General features: G+C 35.0%; 1 long non-coding RNA gene across 9 annotated transcripts in view; it reads left to right on the top strand.

Moving 5' to 3' along the window:
• LOC134808289 (uncharacterized) overlaps nt 1–18,092 on the top strand; it is a 291,140-nt gene that overhangs the window by 179,858 nt on the left and 93,190 nt on the right. For 5 of the 9 annotated variants that reach the window (XR_010150921.1, XR_010150919.1, XR_010150927.1 and 2 more), the window contains one exon: nt 11,416–11,484. This is a non-coding gene — a long non-coding RNA (uncharacterized LOC134808289). Of the gene's footprint in view, nt 1–11,415; nt 11,485–14,217; nt 14,375–14,610; nt 16,174–18,092 lie in introns of those variants that run through there. The other 4 variants (XR_010150924.1, XR_010150920.1, XR_010150923.1 and 1 more) reach the window with 2 other exon arrangements.

The raw sequence follows: 18,092 nt of genomic DNA on the forward strand, positions 1-18,092 counted from the left end.
TATGACTTTTAAAAACTTTAATATCTCTTTTTTGTTGTTGTTCAACATAATTACCTTGGCAAAAAAAAACAAGAAGGATATAATGTAAGATGGCTTTAAACATTTACTTAATTAAAATAAAACATATATTATTTAATACTTTATATTTTAAAAAGTATTTTTATACTAAACACTATCCATGGTTATAGATAATTCATTTCTGTTTTTTTTTCCTACTAAGACAAAACTTTGAATCTTTTCATCAAAATTGACCAGTTATGTGACCTTATGGAAATTGTGATCTTCTGTTTCTTGAGCTGTGTCTTTAACATATTTGCTATTTAAATAACAATATGATAGAATTTTTCCATGTTTTTATTTCAATAATTTTGTTTTATTTCCAACAATAGACATTTTAAATTAAAATTATTTTTCAAAGTTCGTGAAGAATTTTATAATTTATTTGTATATATCTGAATTGTTTTTTCAAAAGAATCATGTTACCATACAGTTCCACCAATAATATACAAGAACATTTATTTCATTGAATTATAATGGAATTTAGGTTTTTATTTGTTATTAATTTTTCTCCTTTGATGAACAAAAGTTTTTTAAAACCTGTTTTTCATGTATATTCCATTATTAAGAAAGTTTAAAATATTCCCATAAAGTTGTGGTATTTTTGTCTTTTTGTGAAAATTATCTATATAATATGTATTCATTTTGAATGAATATATCTTTCTACAAGTATAATTTTATTCATCCCACCAGTATTGATTAGCATCTATTTTATGTAGAATGCACTATTTTATGAGTTGTAAATAAAGCAGTGCACAAAATAGATATAAATGTCTACCCACGTAGAACATATAAACAATACATAAACTGAACTAGCAGAGTGTTAGTTATGTTAGATGTTATTAAGTTCTGTGGAACATAAAGCTTTGTTAAGGAAACCTTGCCTCAGAAGGTGATTTTAAATATAAGAGAATGAGCCATGCAGATATCCAGGGAAATAAATTTCTGGACAGACTTGAAAGCATGTGCAAATAACCTTAGTTAGTGTAACATATGGGGAGTGAGAATTCCAATGAATTGGAGTTGCATGAATGAAGTCTACAGCAAAAAGAAATGAGATCAGAGAAATAATGTGTGAATAAGCATTATAGTTACCCCATCTAGGAGGGATAGGTGTCATACTCAAATTTTGGTTCAGATATTAAACTAATGATTACACACACACACACACACACACACACACACACAAAACAGGTATGAACTCGTTGTTCACATAGCATAGTTTTTGGGGGAGAGCAGGGAATATTCCCAATGGGGTCTGAAAATGGCTTGTAGGAGGAAAATGCAACTGCCTCGGGTTTTATAGTGATTAAGGGGTGAGGTTGGGGCAAGTGTTCCTGTGCACTTGAAAGTGGTGTTTGCATGGTTTTAACATTTTGCCAGTGCCAGGGAGAGAACATGTGTCTTATCCACTTGCCTAAAAGTGGAACAAGTGGGTAAGAAGGAGGAGTGGGGATTGAAGTTTGTCAGCAGTCAAATATCAAAAATGAAGTCAAACTATATATAACATCAGACCACATTGGTTATCAATAATAGTTATAAGGGAAGCCATTTGTAGGTATTGAGCAAGCAGAGCATGATATAATCTGATTTAGCTCTACCTGAAACACTGTGAGCCTTGTGTTGAGAACTGAAAGAAAGTGAGTAAAGGAAGATGCATGGAACCCAGAAATAGGCTCTTGCTTTAATCTTGTGAAAGATGGTAGCAACTCATTACAAGAAGTTTGCAGTTAGAGATGTTGGAAAGAAACTGGGTTAAGAGACTTGATTATTTTGAAATTAGAAATATCAGGATTTGTTGATGAAATGGATATGCTATTAGAAAGAAAAAAGTTTGGGTCTGAAAACTTTGAAGAAGAGTTTGGGATCAACTGATAGAGGGTATGCTCGGACAGAAAAATGTTTAAGGAAAGGTAAATAAAAAAGCTCCATTTGCCTCCCAACTCAGTTAAGAGATAGGATATATAAATCTGGAGGTTAGAGCTAAGGTGGGTTAGATATATACAACTGAAATATATTAGTGAAGAGATGACATTCAAAGCCATGGAATTGCATGAGAACCTTGGTAATGACTGGAAATAGGGTGGAAATGTAGTACAAGGTCTCATCTTAGGGGCACTCCAAAGTTCAAAGTTCAGAGAGATACTTATGAATCAGCAAAGTAGTTGACTGAGAAGAAGGAGCAGTGTTAGAAGCCAAGAAGGAGTGTTAGAAGCAAAGAATTTTCTATCTAGGAAGAGAAATTGGGTCATAGAAGTAATGATTAACTTTATTATAGTAGGTTAAGTCAAACAAGGACAGAGAATTGATGAGCTTGACAAGAATGGTTTCTGGCACAAATATTTGGTTCAATTTCCTCTTTAGATTCTACCTACTTGTGTTATTCCTTTCTTATTTTTTTCCCTTGTAGGTATATGCATCCTCTGAACCACAGCCTGAGCTGCACTTTGATCCCTTTAAGCCATGGCTGGAGTAGCTGTGACGCAGGTCACCATGTCCCTTGGCTGCACAAAGCAGGGGGGATATAGACCTGGTCCAGCAAACAATTTTCCCCTTCTAGGCCTCTGGGCCTGTGATGGAAGGTGCTGCTGTGAAGGTCTTTGACGTGCCTTGGAGACATTTTTTCCATTGTCTTGGTGATTAACATTTGACTCCTTGTTACTTATGCAAATTTCTGGAGGAGGCTTGAATTTCTTTCCAAAGAATGAGTTTTTCTTTTCTATTGCATCGTCAGGCTACGAATGTTCCAAATTTTTATGCTCTGCTTTCTCTTGAATGCCTTGCTGCTCAGAAATTTCTTCTGCCAGATACCCTAAATCATCTCTCTCAAGTTCAAAGTTCCAAAGATCTCTAGGACAGGAGCAAAATGCCACCAGTCTCTCTGCTAAAGCATAACAAGAGTCACCTTTGCTCCAGTTCCCAACAAGTTCCTTATCTCCATCAGAGAGCACCTTAGCCTGGACTTCATTGTTCATATCATTATGAGTATTTTGGTCAAAGCCATTCAGCAAGTCTCTAAGAAGTTCCAAACTTTCCCGCATCTTCCTGTTTTCTGTGTCCTCCAAGTCTCTAGGAAGCTCCAAACTTTCCCATATTTCCCTATCTTTTTCTAAGCCCTCCAAACTGTTCCAACCTCTGCCTGTTACCCAGTTCCAAAGGTGCTTCCAGATTTTTTGGGTATCGTGAGAGCAGTACCCCACTCTACAGGTAGCAATTTACTGCATTAGTCTGTTCTCATGCTGCTAATAAAGACATACCTGAGTCTGTGTAATTTATAAAGAAAATATGTTTAATTGACTCACAGTTCATCAGGGCTGGGTAGGCCTCAAGAAACTTACAATCATGGCAGAAGGGCCAGCAAACATATCCTTCTTCACATGGTGGCAGCACGGAGAAATGCAGGACAAAGTGGGGGAAAGTCCCTTATAAAACCATCAGATCTTGTGAGAACTCACTATCACAAGAACAGCTTGGAAAAAACCCACCCCATGATTGAATTACCTCCCACCAGGTCCCTTCCATGACATGCGGGGATAAGGAGCGCTACAATTAAAGATGATATTTGGGTGGGGACACAGCCAAACCATATTACAGGATTTGTTTCTTTTTCAAACAGCTAAGGGCAAGCTAGAGAAAAGATAGAAAGTTAGACATATATTGAAGGGAATAACTGAAATAATTAATCGTGTTATTCAAGGTGGATTGAAGGAAAATGGGAATGTGTGGTAAGTGGAGTACAGTCACAGGATAGAAAAGATCTAAGACCCCATTGATGTCCAGGAGTTGTGTTCAGTACATGACAGAGAATTGAAAGGAGATCATTGAGTGCTTGACATTATCTGTTACCAACAGTTTTAAGGTATGTGTATGTAAATAAATATTTTAGGCAGAGTGAAGGACAAAAATAGTTTTAGTGGATGTTAAATGACTAAAGTGGGTTCAGGAGCAAGTAGGAGTATAAAATTGGAAACTGCAAGTGTAAACAACTGTTTCAAGAAAAATATTCTAAAGGGAAGGAAAGAGAAGATCATAGGAAGACAGAAAGTCAATGATATAAAAAACCTCTTTCCATTACTGCCATCTTCAAAGTAGTTGCATTTTGAATTTGAACACTTATTACAGTTCTAAAAAAACACATTTTATAAATGAAGACATAAGTAATGGAATTTTTCTGCTAATTATATTTGTGGCTATAAAGAAGGGCAATCTGCCAGGTGTGGTGGCTCACACCTATAATCTCAGTAATTTAAGAGGCCATGGGAACATCACTTGAGGTGCAGTTCAAGACCAGCCTGTGTAACATAATGAGACCTCATCTTTACAAAAATTCTAAACAATTTTCCAGGCATGGTGGAGCATGTATTTACTCCCAGATAATTGGGGCGATAGGGTAACAGAATTGCTTGAGCCCAGGAGTTTGAGGATGCAGTGAGTTAGTTCACACCACTGCACTTCAGCCTGGGCAACAGAGTGAGACTCTCCAAAAAAAAAAAAGAAAAGAAAAAGGGCAATCATCAGAATAAATACCTTCTAGTAGATTATTATTAAAATTTCATCATGATGTGCATAATTTAATAGTATCAGGAAATCTAGCAGGACACATTGGCTCACACCAATAATCCAAGTACTTTGGAAGGCCAGGGCATGAGAATTTCATGAGTCCAGGAGTTCAAGACCAGCCTCAGCAACATAGTGATAACTCGTCTTTAGAAAAAATTAAAAAGGAAAATTAGGTGAGCATGGTGGTGCCTGCCTGTAGTCCCTGATATTCAGGAGTCTGAGGCAGGAGGATCCCTTGAGTGTAAGAGCTCAAGACTGTAGTGAGCCATGATTGCACCAATGCACTTCAGCCTGGGTGACAGAGTCAGACCCTGTCTCAGGAAAAAACATCTTTATATAAGTTAAGGGCTATTTTTGTCCTAACCAAAGGAGTCCATTGGAGTCAATATTTTTTAAATAAGAAAAAATATGAAAAGGGGGAAAAAAACTCTTCTATGTTTTTCTTGGATATAGTATCCTTTTTTAGTATATTTTAATTGTAGTGTTAATATTTAGCTTACTTGAATAATATACTTGTCGAATGGAAAGTATGATCTGTTTGAATATTCTTAGGATTTTGAAGTGTGTGCAAGAATAATGTTAGAGTACTAAATTTAACATTCGGGAAGAGTCACTCTGCTTCAATACAGATTATTTTATCTCTAGGTGTTTAAAGATTTTTCAATTTCAAAATTACCAATATCCTTTGTAAAATTAGTAATTGTCCATAGCTATAATTATGTACCTATCAACTGGTTCATGCACTTGGAAATATACAAATTAATTCAATTTCTGTTTAACGTTAATAAAACTAAATTATGATATACATAGGCACACATAAATTTTTGTTATGATTTGCAATTTGTAAAATAATATCTACAATCACTATTATTTTCCAAATGTCATCTTTTAAGTAAAATCTAACACAACTTCAACATTTTCCTTCTTTTGGACTCTTTCATGGAGTTTTATGTTATTATTAATTTTCACACCTAAGTGACCTATTTATAATTTTATTTGTAAAAATATTATTTTAATTGATTAAATTAAGATTTTTTCACTTTTAGAAAAAGTGAAAAAGTAGAGGTTTATTTTCATTATTTTACTTTTCCTTCTAGCTAAATAATTTAATTCCTTTTCCTTCTAGCTAAATAATTAAAATGTAAAAAGATATTTGTACATCTTTTCTCTTCTTATAAGAGAAAAACCTAGTAAAATAAATTTCATCCTCAATTTAAAAATTACACTGTAAGAACTCATATATTAGCAGCTGAAGCCATAGTATGAACAGAAGACACTCTGAAATAAAGTATCGAAATATCAGGATTTGGCTCTTTAACTGATTGTATTAGTTCATTTTCATGCTGTTGATAAAGACATACTAGAGACTGGGAAGAAAAAGAGGTTTAATTGGACTTACATTTCCACATGGCTGAGGCGGCCTCATAATCATGGCGTGAGGTGAAAGGCACTTCTTACACAGTGGCAGGAAGAGAAAATGAGAAAGATGCAAAAGCGGAAACCCCTAATACAACCATCAGATCTCGAGAGACTTATTCACTACCATAAGAACAGTATGGGGAAAGCTGCCCACATGATTCAAATTATCTCCCACTGGGTCCATCCCACAACACATGGGAATTATGGGAGTACAATTCAAGATGAAATTTGGGTGGAGACACAGAGCCAAACCATATCATTCCACCCCTGGACCCTCCAAGTTTCATGTCCTCACACTTCAAAACCAATTATGCCTTCCCAACAGTCCCCCAAAGTCTTAACTCATTTCAGCATTAACCCAAAAGTCCACAGGCCAAAGTTTCATCAGAGACAAGGCAAGTCCCTTCCACCTGTGAGCCTGTAAAATCAAAAGCAAGGTAGTTACTTCCTAGATACAATGGGGGTACAGGTATTGGGTAAATACAGCTGTTCCAAATGGGAGACATTGGCCAAAAAAAGAGGTTACAGGCCCCATGTGAGTCTGAAATCCAGTGGGGCGGTCAAATTTTAAGCTCCAAAATGATCATCTTAGACTCCATGTCTCACACCCAGGTCATGCTGATGCAAGATGTGGGTTCCCCTGGTTTTGGGCAGCTCTGCCTCTGTGGCTTTTCAGGGTACAGCCTTCCTCCCAGTTGCTTTCACCGTCTGGCATTGAGTGTCTGTGGCTTTTCCAGGTGCACGGTGCAAGCTGTAGGTGGATCTGCCATTCCGGGGTCTGGAGGATGGTGGCCTCTCCTCACAGCTCCACTAGGCAGTGCCCTGGTAGGGACTCTGTGTGGGTGCTCTAACCCCACATTTCCCTTCTGCAGTGCCGTAGGAGAGGTTCTCCATGAGGGCGCCCACCCCTGCAGCAAATTTTTGCCTGGGCATCCAGGCACTTCCATACATCTCCTGAAATCTAGGTGGAGGTTCCCAAACTTCAATTCTTGACTTCTGTGCACCTGTAGGCTGAACACAATGGTGAAGCTGCCATGGCTTGGGACTTCCACATTCTGAAGCCACAGCTTGAGTTCTACATTGGCCCCTTTCAGCTGTGGCTGGAGGAGCTGGGATACAAGGGACCAAGTCCCTAGGCTGCATACAGCACGAGGATCCTTGGCCTGACCCATGAAACTGCTTTTTCCTCCTGGGCCTGTGATGGGAGGGGCTGCCATGAAGGCCTCTGACATGCCCTGTAGACATTTTTCCCATGGTCTTGGGGATTAACATTAGACTCCTTGCCACCTATACAAATTTCTGTAGCTGGCTTGAATTTCTCCTCAGAAAATGGATTTTTCTTTTCTACTGCATTGTTAGGCTGCAAATTTTCTGAACTTTTATGCTGTTTCCCTTTTGAAACTGAATGCTTTTAACAGCACCCAAGTCACATTCTGAATGCTTTGCTGCTTAGAAATTTCTTCTGTCAAATACCCTAAATCATCTCTCTCAAGTTCAAAGTTCCACAAATCTCTAGGGCAGGGGCAAAATGCTGTCAGTCTGTTTGCTAAAACATAACAAGAGTCACTTTTGCTCCAGTTCCCAACAAGTTCCTCATCTCCATCTGAGACCACCTCAGCCTAGACCTTATTGTTCATATCACTGTCAGCATTTTTGTCAAAGCCATTCAACAAGACTTTGAGAGGTTCCAAACTTTCCTACATTTTCTTGTCTTCTTTTGAGTCCTCCAAACTGTTCCAACCTCTGCCTGTTACCCAGTTCCGAAGTCACTTCCACATTTTTTGTATCTTTTCAGCAATGCCCCACTCCTGGTATCAATTTACCATATTATTCCATTTTTATGCTGCTGATAAAGACATACTCAAGACTAGGAAGAAAAAGAGGTTTAATTGGACTTACAGTTCCACATGGCTGGGGAGCCCTTAGAATCATGGCAGGAGTCAAGGGCACCTCTTACATGGTGGCAGCAAGAGAAAATGAGGAAGATGCAAAAGCAGAAACCACTGATAAAACTATCAGATCTCGCGAGACTTATTCACTACCATGAGAAAAATATGGGGGAAACCAGCCCCATGATTCATGTTATCTCCCACCAGGTCCCTCCCACTACACGTGGGAATTATGGGAGTACAATTCAAGATGAGATTTGGCTGGGGACACAGAGCCAAGCCATATCACTGGTATTTTTAAAGATTAATAGAACAGAAACTACTATATTGACTGAGGTGAATGAAATTATGTGAGTAAATGACATAAATAGGGAAATCCAATAGAGTTAATGTCAATGTGGGAAAATCCTGGACGCTAAACTAGCATAGAGAATAAAGTTCATTTTTAATAATTTATTTAATGTGTAAATTGAACAAAAAATATATGTGATACTTTTTTTTTCTTTTTGAGACGGCATTTCACTCTTGTTACCTGGTTGGAGTGCAGTGGCACGATCTTGGCTCACTGCAACCTCTGCCTCCCGGGTTCAAGCAATTCTCCTGCCTCAGGCTCCCGAGTAGCTGGAATTTTATAGGCCACCATGCCCAGCTAACTTTTTGTGTTTTTAGTAGAGACAGGGTTTCACCATGTTGGCTAGGCTGCATTTGAACTCCTCACCTTAGTTGATCCATCCACCTCAGCCTCCCAAAGTCCTGGGATTATGTGATACATATTTTTAAGGTTCTTCTGTTAAGGTAGACTTCACAGGATTTTATTATCCCACGACCATATCCCTGATTACAGGCATTTCAATATGACATTTAATTTAAGAATCTTTCAGAAATATTAACATATTTGAACACAAATACCTTCCTTATTAGGAGGATTTGTGAATTTTTTTTTGCATCAAAATCTGATTTTTGTAATTGTTAAATACACTGAATACAGTCTGAGTGAATATTTGAGCAGCTGGGAAAAACTACCAGGGTAGGTCAGAGTGTTTAGGGTTTAATGTGTGACAAGAAAAAGTACCTTTAGATAATTATTGAAATTGAACAGATATAGTTTCTGAAATAGAAACATATGGACACTAGACTCAGGACAGAGTGGCAATAAATACACAAATAAAAAGAAAAGATGAAGTTAAAAATGAATTGTTCTAATTCACAGTCTTGCCTGAGCACAGGAGTACACTAACTTCTTGCAAGATCTAGCTATCTTTTCTTTTTGTAAAAATCACTTATCACAATATGTCTATTTTTGGAACTTTTCGATTTTGATCAGGTCTCTGGATTTAGAATACTTTTAAATTGTCAAAATGATTTGACCATTCTATTTTTTAAAAAGCATATCATAAATTCCAAGGTTATGTTTGTGATTATATAATAATTAAGGATTTAAATTTTACAATGAGAAGAACATATGTAAATCACAGACTAAATGAAAACAGACTAAATGGTATTATTGTATCAATAATATCTTGAGTGAATTATTCATAATATCTTGTAATGAGTAAAGGATAACATATTGTTTTCTTTTACTGATGACAATGTTAGATAATTTCTTTTGTAGCACTGTTTCATGTGTATTATAGAATGCTAGGAAAAATAATTTTTTTTATTTAATTCTCCATTTCTTAGGAAAGGAAATGGAAAGAATTTGTATCTTTTTGCTTTGAAAAGCCAATATACATAAGCATTTAAAATTTTTTAACTTTTAAAATATGTGTTTAATGTTTCACTCACCCATAAATGTAACATTGAACATAAGTAGCCTTTAATTTTATCATTTTTAAGGTAAATTTGTCAATTATGATTTACTAAATTTCACTAATGCTAAAATATTAAAACTGAAGATGTTAGACACCTTTTATTACGCTATATGCTCACATGATTTTAATACTAACACATCTAAAATTTATTTACGCAAATTTCTATTGATTAAAGAGAAAGTATAGGAGAGGTGTTATTGATACTTATTTCACAGTCTATTTAATACTTTAGTGCATATGTCCAAAAGATGAAAAGTAGCATAAACAGCATTTTTCCTTTCATGTATTTTACCATAAAATTCTGTATCTGACACGTTTCCGGAGAACCTATGAATTATTTTAATTCTTCCCCAAATCTGAAATTATTTTATGCAATTATTTCATGAAATTATTATATGTGAGAATTTCTTTCTATATATCCTTATCACAGATTTGAGATTTTTCAATTTCAGTTAGCGAGACAATGAGGAAAATATTTCCTCATTATCTGTTTTGTAAAGAAAGAGATTGGAACTAGCTAGAGAAAAAGATTCAAAATGGTAATCTAACTGTACTTAAAATTTTTGCAGTGAAGCCCTGGAAATGTAAAGGAACTTGGCAAAAATTAATGTTGAATTTTGGGATGGAATTTTCTATCGTTTTTATTTGGGTATCTGTGATACATGTGGACAAGAGGGTCGCTACATGGTGTAGTAATATTCTAAGGTGTTCTGACAAAAAGTTATTATTACAAATGTTATAGAAAAGTAATTGCTATAGAAAAGTAATTTGTTAAAACATTTGCATTTGCAAGTGAGATTTTTTTCTGTTTATAAGTAACAAAATTAAATCATATTTCCACAATAACAACTATTTTTTTTTATTCTGTGGACCATACAAGTAAATACAGCATGTGAAACCCTCCAATATTGTTCAGTGAACAAGCTATACACATCTGTGGTGGCTCCAAATATAGAATATTTATATGAAAGTATAAACCAAATGGATACATTAGTAAGGAAGCAAAATCTATTTACAAATTTATATTTTAAAAATACATTTACGTATTATGAAGAAACATCAGACAAACAAAATGAGGAACATTCTACAAAAGACCTAACCGGTACTCTTCAAAAACGACAAAGTCATTGTGAGCAATGAAAGACTAAGAAATGTCAGATTACAGAAGATCTATATGGTATGATTAAATGCAACATGATAGCATGGATTGTATTATAAAACAGAAACAGGATTATTTGGAACATTTGGTGCAATCAAATCAAATCTATAGTATAGTTATGGCATCAAAGTTAAGTTTTTTGTTCTGATAAATATATCATGGTTATGTAAGATTTTCAAGATGAAGGGAAACTAATTGAAGGGCATAATTCTCAGTATTATCTATGCAACTCTTCTAAAAATCTGAAATTATTTAAAACACTATAGACAATGCTTTTGAAATGATTGCTTGTATTTAAATTTACTATCTAATACTTTGTTTACAGCATGTGGAGTAGGCTCCAAAGCCCTATTTTGAGACATGCCTAATCTGGGAAAACCACATTTATCTATCGTAACAAGCTGTTCAGCGCCGTGTGATGGCTGCAGGAAAGAGTGATCTTATGATAATCTACTATTTACTGACAAACCAAAATATGTCCTTGAGAAAATGGTCATTATTTTATTTATTTACTTCACAGATGAAGTCAAAGATACTTGAAGCAGAAGCTGTATCTGAGGAAGCTGTATATAAACCCAATTTAAAGCAAGTAAGTAGGTCAATATGATTCCAGAAAACAGGCATTGCCATTAGAAGACAATTATTTAGTATTCACAACCTTTTTCTTGTGACATTTAAAATTAGAAACAGATTGGAGCGGTATGTCTGCATGTATCATCCAACTAACAAAACAACAAATGCCTTAGGTAAGATGGCTCATTTCAGAAAGATATTTTTAAATGAGATTGAGTAGGACTGGGGCAAAATATCTTATAGGTAAGAAAAAAAGAGTACGGATTCAATGGCTAAAAGAAAGAACAAACAAACAAAAACAAAATAGAAACAGAAAAAAAACCTGCCAGAAAAGAGAAAACAATCCTAGGAATAGAGTATTCATTAGAATATAAGAGACTAGTAAAATTAAATTGTAGAGATTAGGTAGAAACCTAAATACAGAAAATTATAGTGCTGAATTAAAAATGAACTTTTATAAATCCTGAGTGCCCAGTCATTCCCACAACTCTACATGTCAGTGGAACTTGGATATAACAGAGAACTGGACATTGTGACTGCCACATGATTATACTTAAAGGCATGGTTAAATAATCTTAATGAAAAATACCCTGAATAGAGATGTACTCAGAATGTTGAAAAGAAAAAAAAGACTAGGGAAAACAATTAATAATCTGGCTTTTAATTATCTGTATGTGTGTGTGGAACTAAGATAGAATAAAACCCTAAATGTCCCACCGACTAAATTGAGAGTAGTGTCCCAGAAGTAGCCTTTCCTATATCCCACTCTCTGGATAGCACATCGGTGAAGGAGGATTTTATTTCCAATGTAAGCAGCAACTAGCATCAAGTGAATAAAGCTAGCCTAAATTTTTACCCTACATTCAAAACAGATTTTTTCCAAAGGAAACAACAATAAATATGGACTGAAATGCAAATTTAAGAAATTATTTGTCTTTAATTTTATATGTTAATGTACTTGACACATTTTGAACATGAGAAATAACTTATACTAATCATTTTTATTTAAATGCACTACTTGCTTGGTTGTTCTTTATAAATGTGTAAGAAACTGTATAATGCACTTGATAAAAAAATACAAACAAGTACAGTACAAATCAGAACAAATGAGCTCCCTAAGGCCAAAAGACTCCTTAAACACAAAAATATTCAGCATGGAAATATTGCTTCTGGCAGACATGATGGAGCAAAAGTATTTTTTCAATTAGATTTAATAATCTGGTTACTATATTTTGTATATGATACAGAGAGCATTTTTCCATTTTATGCATTAATATGGATATATTAAATAAAAGCTTCTAATCTTATTCCTTATTTTAAAAACATTTTGCTTTTGGTACTAGGAACTATCATATTAAACTACTTTTTCTCCTAGAGTTTTTCTCAGTAATGTAGCTTTGGCTACATTAATTGAAAAGTACTTGGTATATTTTATAGCAATCTTGCTTTATTGGATAATTTCCACTATTCTTTCTCTACAGTTGCATCTTAAGACTGTTTATATTAAAATTATAATACATGAAACCTGATGGCAATAACTTTTCCTACACATATGTGAAACAGCTGAAGAGACTATAAAACTTACAGTTTTTAAATTGTGTTTCAGCAGTGAATAGAAGTTTAGAGTGGGAGATAGACAATTACCTATTTTGATGAGTGTAGGATGGGGGCAAGTACAACAAATATGGCCCATGGAACAAATATGGTCTCTGGTGAATACCAAGATGGATAAAAAATGAGCCTTTGCCTGGGCAACGTGACAAACCCCATCTCTACAAAAAAAAAAAAAAAAAATTCTGTGATGGTGCAGGCCTCTAGTCCCAGCTACTGGGGAGGCTGCGGTGGGAGGGCCACTTGAGCCGGGGAGGTCTAGGTTGCAGTGAACCACAATTGCACCACTGCATTCCAGCCTGGGTGACAGCTGAGACCTTGTCTCCAAAAGATCAAAAATAAAGAATGAGCCTTGAGACGGTCCCCAGGCCGGGTGCGGTGGCTCACGCCTGTAATCCCAGCAATTTGGGAGGCCAAGGCGGGCGGATCACGAGGACAAGAGACTGAGGCCATCCTGGCCAACTTGGTGAAACCCCGTCTCTACTAAAACTTCAAACATTAGCCGGGCGTGGTGGCGGGGGCCTGTAATCCCAGCTACTCAGGAGGCTGAGGCAGGAGAATCACTTGAACCCGGGAGGCAGAGGTTGCAGTGAGCCGAGATCACGCCACTGCACTCCAGCCTGGCGACAGAGCGAGCCTCCGTCTAAAAACAAACAAAACAATGACAAAAAAGACTCTCCAGTATCTCCTAGAAAGCTGATAGTTAAATGTCAATTACCTTTGGGAAAATTTTGGCTTGTTTTTATGGGACCTAATTTCATCCCCACTTCTCTTCTAGGAAAAGTGTTGCACCCATGTAAACTATAGGAAGCAAAATAAAACGTAACGAGAAAAATAATTTCACCCATCCCTTTCTTCCACGCTGCTCATTTCCTTCCACAGTTTCTTTATTATATCATAAGCCAATTTTAAGAAATATGCTATATGGCATAACATTACAAATGTTACTGCAGCTTTTCATGTGTGCTACAAATGGATGAGAAGAGAGACCCCACCCACGCACAGTGTATGTTTTGATTAGTTCAAGAATACAGACACTTACAGAAGAGTGGAGCAGATGGAGTCTGTCTTTGCAAAGCTTTCTCTGACTCTGGAATCCATAATGGTCACCCGGATGCAAATTGACCTGTCGTTCTAGGGTACGGTTATGCAAGTTCAGGAGAAGTTTGGTGGTTGCAGGCTCACAACTCTTTTACATTCAAGGTTTAACCTGCTGATTGGGAAGAATTTTTATGAAAAGCTGTGTGCTTCCTGATAAGAAAAAAGGCTTTCCTGTTTCGATCAAACCAGAACCAGTAAGTACATATTGTTACTTAGGGAAGAAAAGGGCATTCTCAAGATCAGGGATCCCTTGATATCTCTTCCACCAGGTTTTAATCAATCTCAAAGTGCCATTTACTTTTAGTTTTTTATGGAACCCGTTGTATAGATTTATTTGCAGCTAAATATATAAATCCAACTTCTCTAATGATTTTCCTTGTGCAAGTTTGGTAAACGGTATCATTTGATATGCAAAATCTGTTCTATCTAGGGGCAAGTTCCCCAGGGCTCTTTGTTGCATAAAGACGTCACCTTGTTTCTGGATTGAACAGCCAAAGTCTGTGCTGGGGATCTTGGCTTCAGGAGAACTAAAGCAGGGATTTCTCAAAGGGGTTTTATGTCCTTCTAATCATATAGTCACATCAGCCTATCTAACCAGTCATGCCAGATGAAAACCATTAATAAACAACATGATCCTAAGGGTTGCCAGAGGAATTTCAAATTTCAAACAGCACATCATGAGTCCCACTGACCTTATCTTTACCAAAAGTCAAAGCTGGACATCCTAGCTTCCTCAGTGACAGAGACTGAGCTTTTTTAAGTCTGGCCATAAATCATCTTTATCCTTTGCAAATGTATGTTAGTTTTTAAGTTAAAGTTATACCAAGTACATGTATAATTTTTTAGAAGATCTTAATGTTCTACCTTATACTATCAATTTGACAGGCTACAATTACTGTTATAAGAGATTATAAACAATATTTACCATACATTCTTACCCTGAGAAAACCAATGTCATATACGTGTACAATATAGTAATATCTTACATATAAAAGTTTCTTTAGGTTTTGAAGTGTTTTAATCGGCTTTTATTTCCCGCTAAATTTTCTGAGTTCATAACATAAGGTTAATAATTGCTATGATCTGAACGTTTGTGTTGCCCCGAAATTCATATGTTGAAATCTTAACGCTCAAGGTGATGATATTAGAAGGTGGGGCCTTTGGGAGTTGATTAGGTCACAAGAGCAGAACCCTCAGGGATGGGATTAGTGCCCTTATAAAAGAGGCTCTAGGGAGATTCCTCACCCTTTCTATTAATACCATGTGAGATCACAGCTAGAAGATAATTAGTCAAATTAGTTCTGTGTTAATTGAAAAGTGCCAAATATACAATAATTGTATTTGTGATAGTTTATTTTAAACATATCATCAATCACTCACTCCCAATTTTTTTAGTGGAAAGATGTCAAGCTAGATTTTAGTGTCATCATGACTATTTAATTATATTTAAATTCTCAGTTTTCTCTGGCCACATTATTATTGTCTTTGTCTTTGAACAGTTAAAACACTTATCACAAAATGTCATTGGCAAACCCAAAACTAAATGAACTGAAGTAAATTAACTACACATGCATATCAAATACTTCTTTGATTCAAATATGAGGTTAACTCAATTGGTATGGTGGAATGTCAGAAGTAAAAGTGAAATTTTGGCTGCATTGCCCAAAACACCTGAATGCTGTTATTACTGATGAAATGTGACAAGAGACAACTAGACTTACTCTTATTAAATTGAAAAGCTTTAGAGATGAGTTCCTTTAAAAGCAAATTGATTACACGAAAAACTTTCCAGTCTTTGGAATTGATTATTTGAAGTTTATCTGAAAAATATGAAGTTGGCATGGGTCACGTTCTACTTTTTGTTGTGACAGATGATTTTATGAAAAAAATCTTACTATTTGGTTTAAAATGTTTGAAATTTTTTTATTGTAAAAATATATTGTAACTCGTTGCAGTGATCATAAAATATAACAATGAAAAAATGAAATTTAAATTGAACTTCTTTATAAAAATAAATTTACTAAATTCCATCAATCTGAGATATTGCACATCAACATGCAGTGTATTTTATATCTTCCTAATAAGACACTTAAATGTTTTATAAATTCTAAAAAATACACATTATACTCAATGACATATAATTACTCAATCTCCAAAGAAGGCTTTGGAATACATATTTTTAAAATGATGCTTAATGCTAACCAATTTATTTCCTTTTTATAACAAGTTGAAAGATTCAAATCTCAGAAGAGTTTTGGATCATTCAGAATGGTTTCATTCCATTTATAGTTTATTCTTGCTATGTCAATTAAAATGTATTTCAACTTTATGTAACAACTCACATGAATGAGTGAGATGCTAAGTGAGGATTAGGGTATGCTGTGATAGTATTTTAACCTAACAGGAAACAGTATCTCTAAAGGAAATATATGAAAAAACAAGAGTAGGGAATTTAAACTCATTATTCTACCCATTTGTTTTTTGATATTCAATAAATCTATTAATCTGTTTTAAAAGATTTTATGTGGTAAAATTGTAATACAAGATACTAATTGATTTAATGTACATTGGTGTGTGAAAATTACAGTTATGTTATTCTTTTAACAGGAGATTTTAATTTGCTTTTTTGGAAACTGAAATTATTATCCCCAAAAAGGAAGACAGAGAATAATATTTTTTAAAAGTGCACTAAAGTAAGAAAGAAATGAGTAACCCTTTTTAATCCAAGCATCCTCATAAACATCTATTATCGTGACACACATGGAATGGGGTCTCAGAACTGTGGAGAAAACACTCAACACAATAAATAAAATAGACTTGTACTCAATATGTAGTAATAGCATCATTCACATTGCAACCAAAACATTATTGTAGTCTTCACAACAACCTTGTTTTTAAAAACCAAACTAAATAATGCAGAACAGTTGATTTTTTAATCTGCATTTCAAATTTCAATGAACTTATATTTAGAGAAGTTTAGAGGCATTTCTCAATAAAATGAATGATGTTGTATTAGTTCAGACACCTATTTCAGTTTAAGCTCATATGCGTACATGTGTATACATATATTAGTTTTGGTTAATATATATGAACTATATGAACTAAAACTAAAATATATATTTTTATATTTTATAAATATGAAATAGTGTAGGGAAGAGGATTGGGGCTAATAAGACATTTTTGTTACATATACATTCAATAAAATGGTTTATTTTTAAAATGAATGTTTAAAGTTGAAAAATTAGAAGCTAAGTTTATCATTGCTGTAAAATTCATCTTTCACACAAGGCTCCCACAATTTTCAAGACTGTGTATTTTCCTGAAAATTTTGCACATATAAACTATGAGAAAAATTGTTATAAATGCTACAGAGAAAATAAAACTACTTAATGTAAGAAAGAATGACAAGAATAGTTTGCTATTTTAGGGAGGGTGTTCAGCAAAAACCTTTCTAACGTGAATTGTGTCAAGACCTGAGGGCAGTGATTGAGCAAGTTGTAACAAATATTTTAAAAATAATTGTAGGAACATGCTGGATATAGCAAGAAAAAGTAAGACAGCCATGTGGCTAGGCATAGTAAACAAGGAGTAAAGTAGTAAGAGTGAGAATTGGAGGCCCATGGGAACAATATATATCGAGGTAAGAAATTTGGCTAATATTCTCACTGTGATAAAAGTCTTTGTAAGACTTTTGAGCTGAAAAGAAAATAATAGCAGCACAATTTTTAAAGGATTACTCCAATGATTGTGAAAAATAGGTTCTAGTAGAATGAAAGTGGAAACTTGAAGGGGAGTTTGGAGGCTCTGGCAGTGATCCAGTCCAGAGATGATGGTGGCCTAGTGATGATATGGTGGTACATCATCAGATTCAGGATACTTTTCATGAGTAATGCTAAAGGAAACTTCTGAATG

This window comes from Pan troglodytes, chromosome 15, assembly GCF_028858775.2.
Source record: "Pan troglodytes isolate AG18354 chromosome 15, NHGRI_mPanTro3-v2.0_pri, whole genome shotgun sequence".
NCBI classification, from domain to species: Eukaryota; Metazoa; Chordata; class Mammalia; order Primates; family Hominidae; genus Pan; species Pan troglodytes.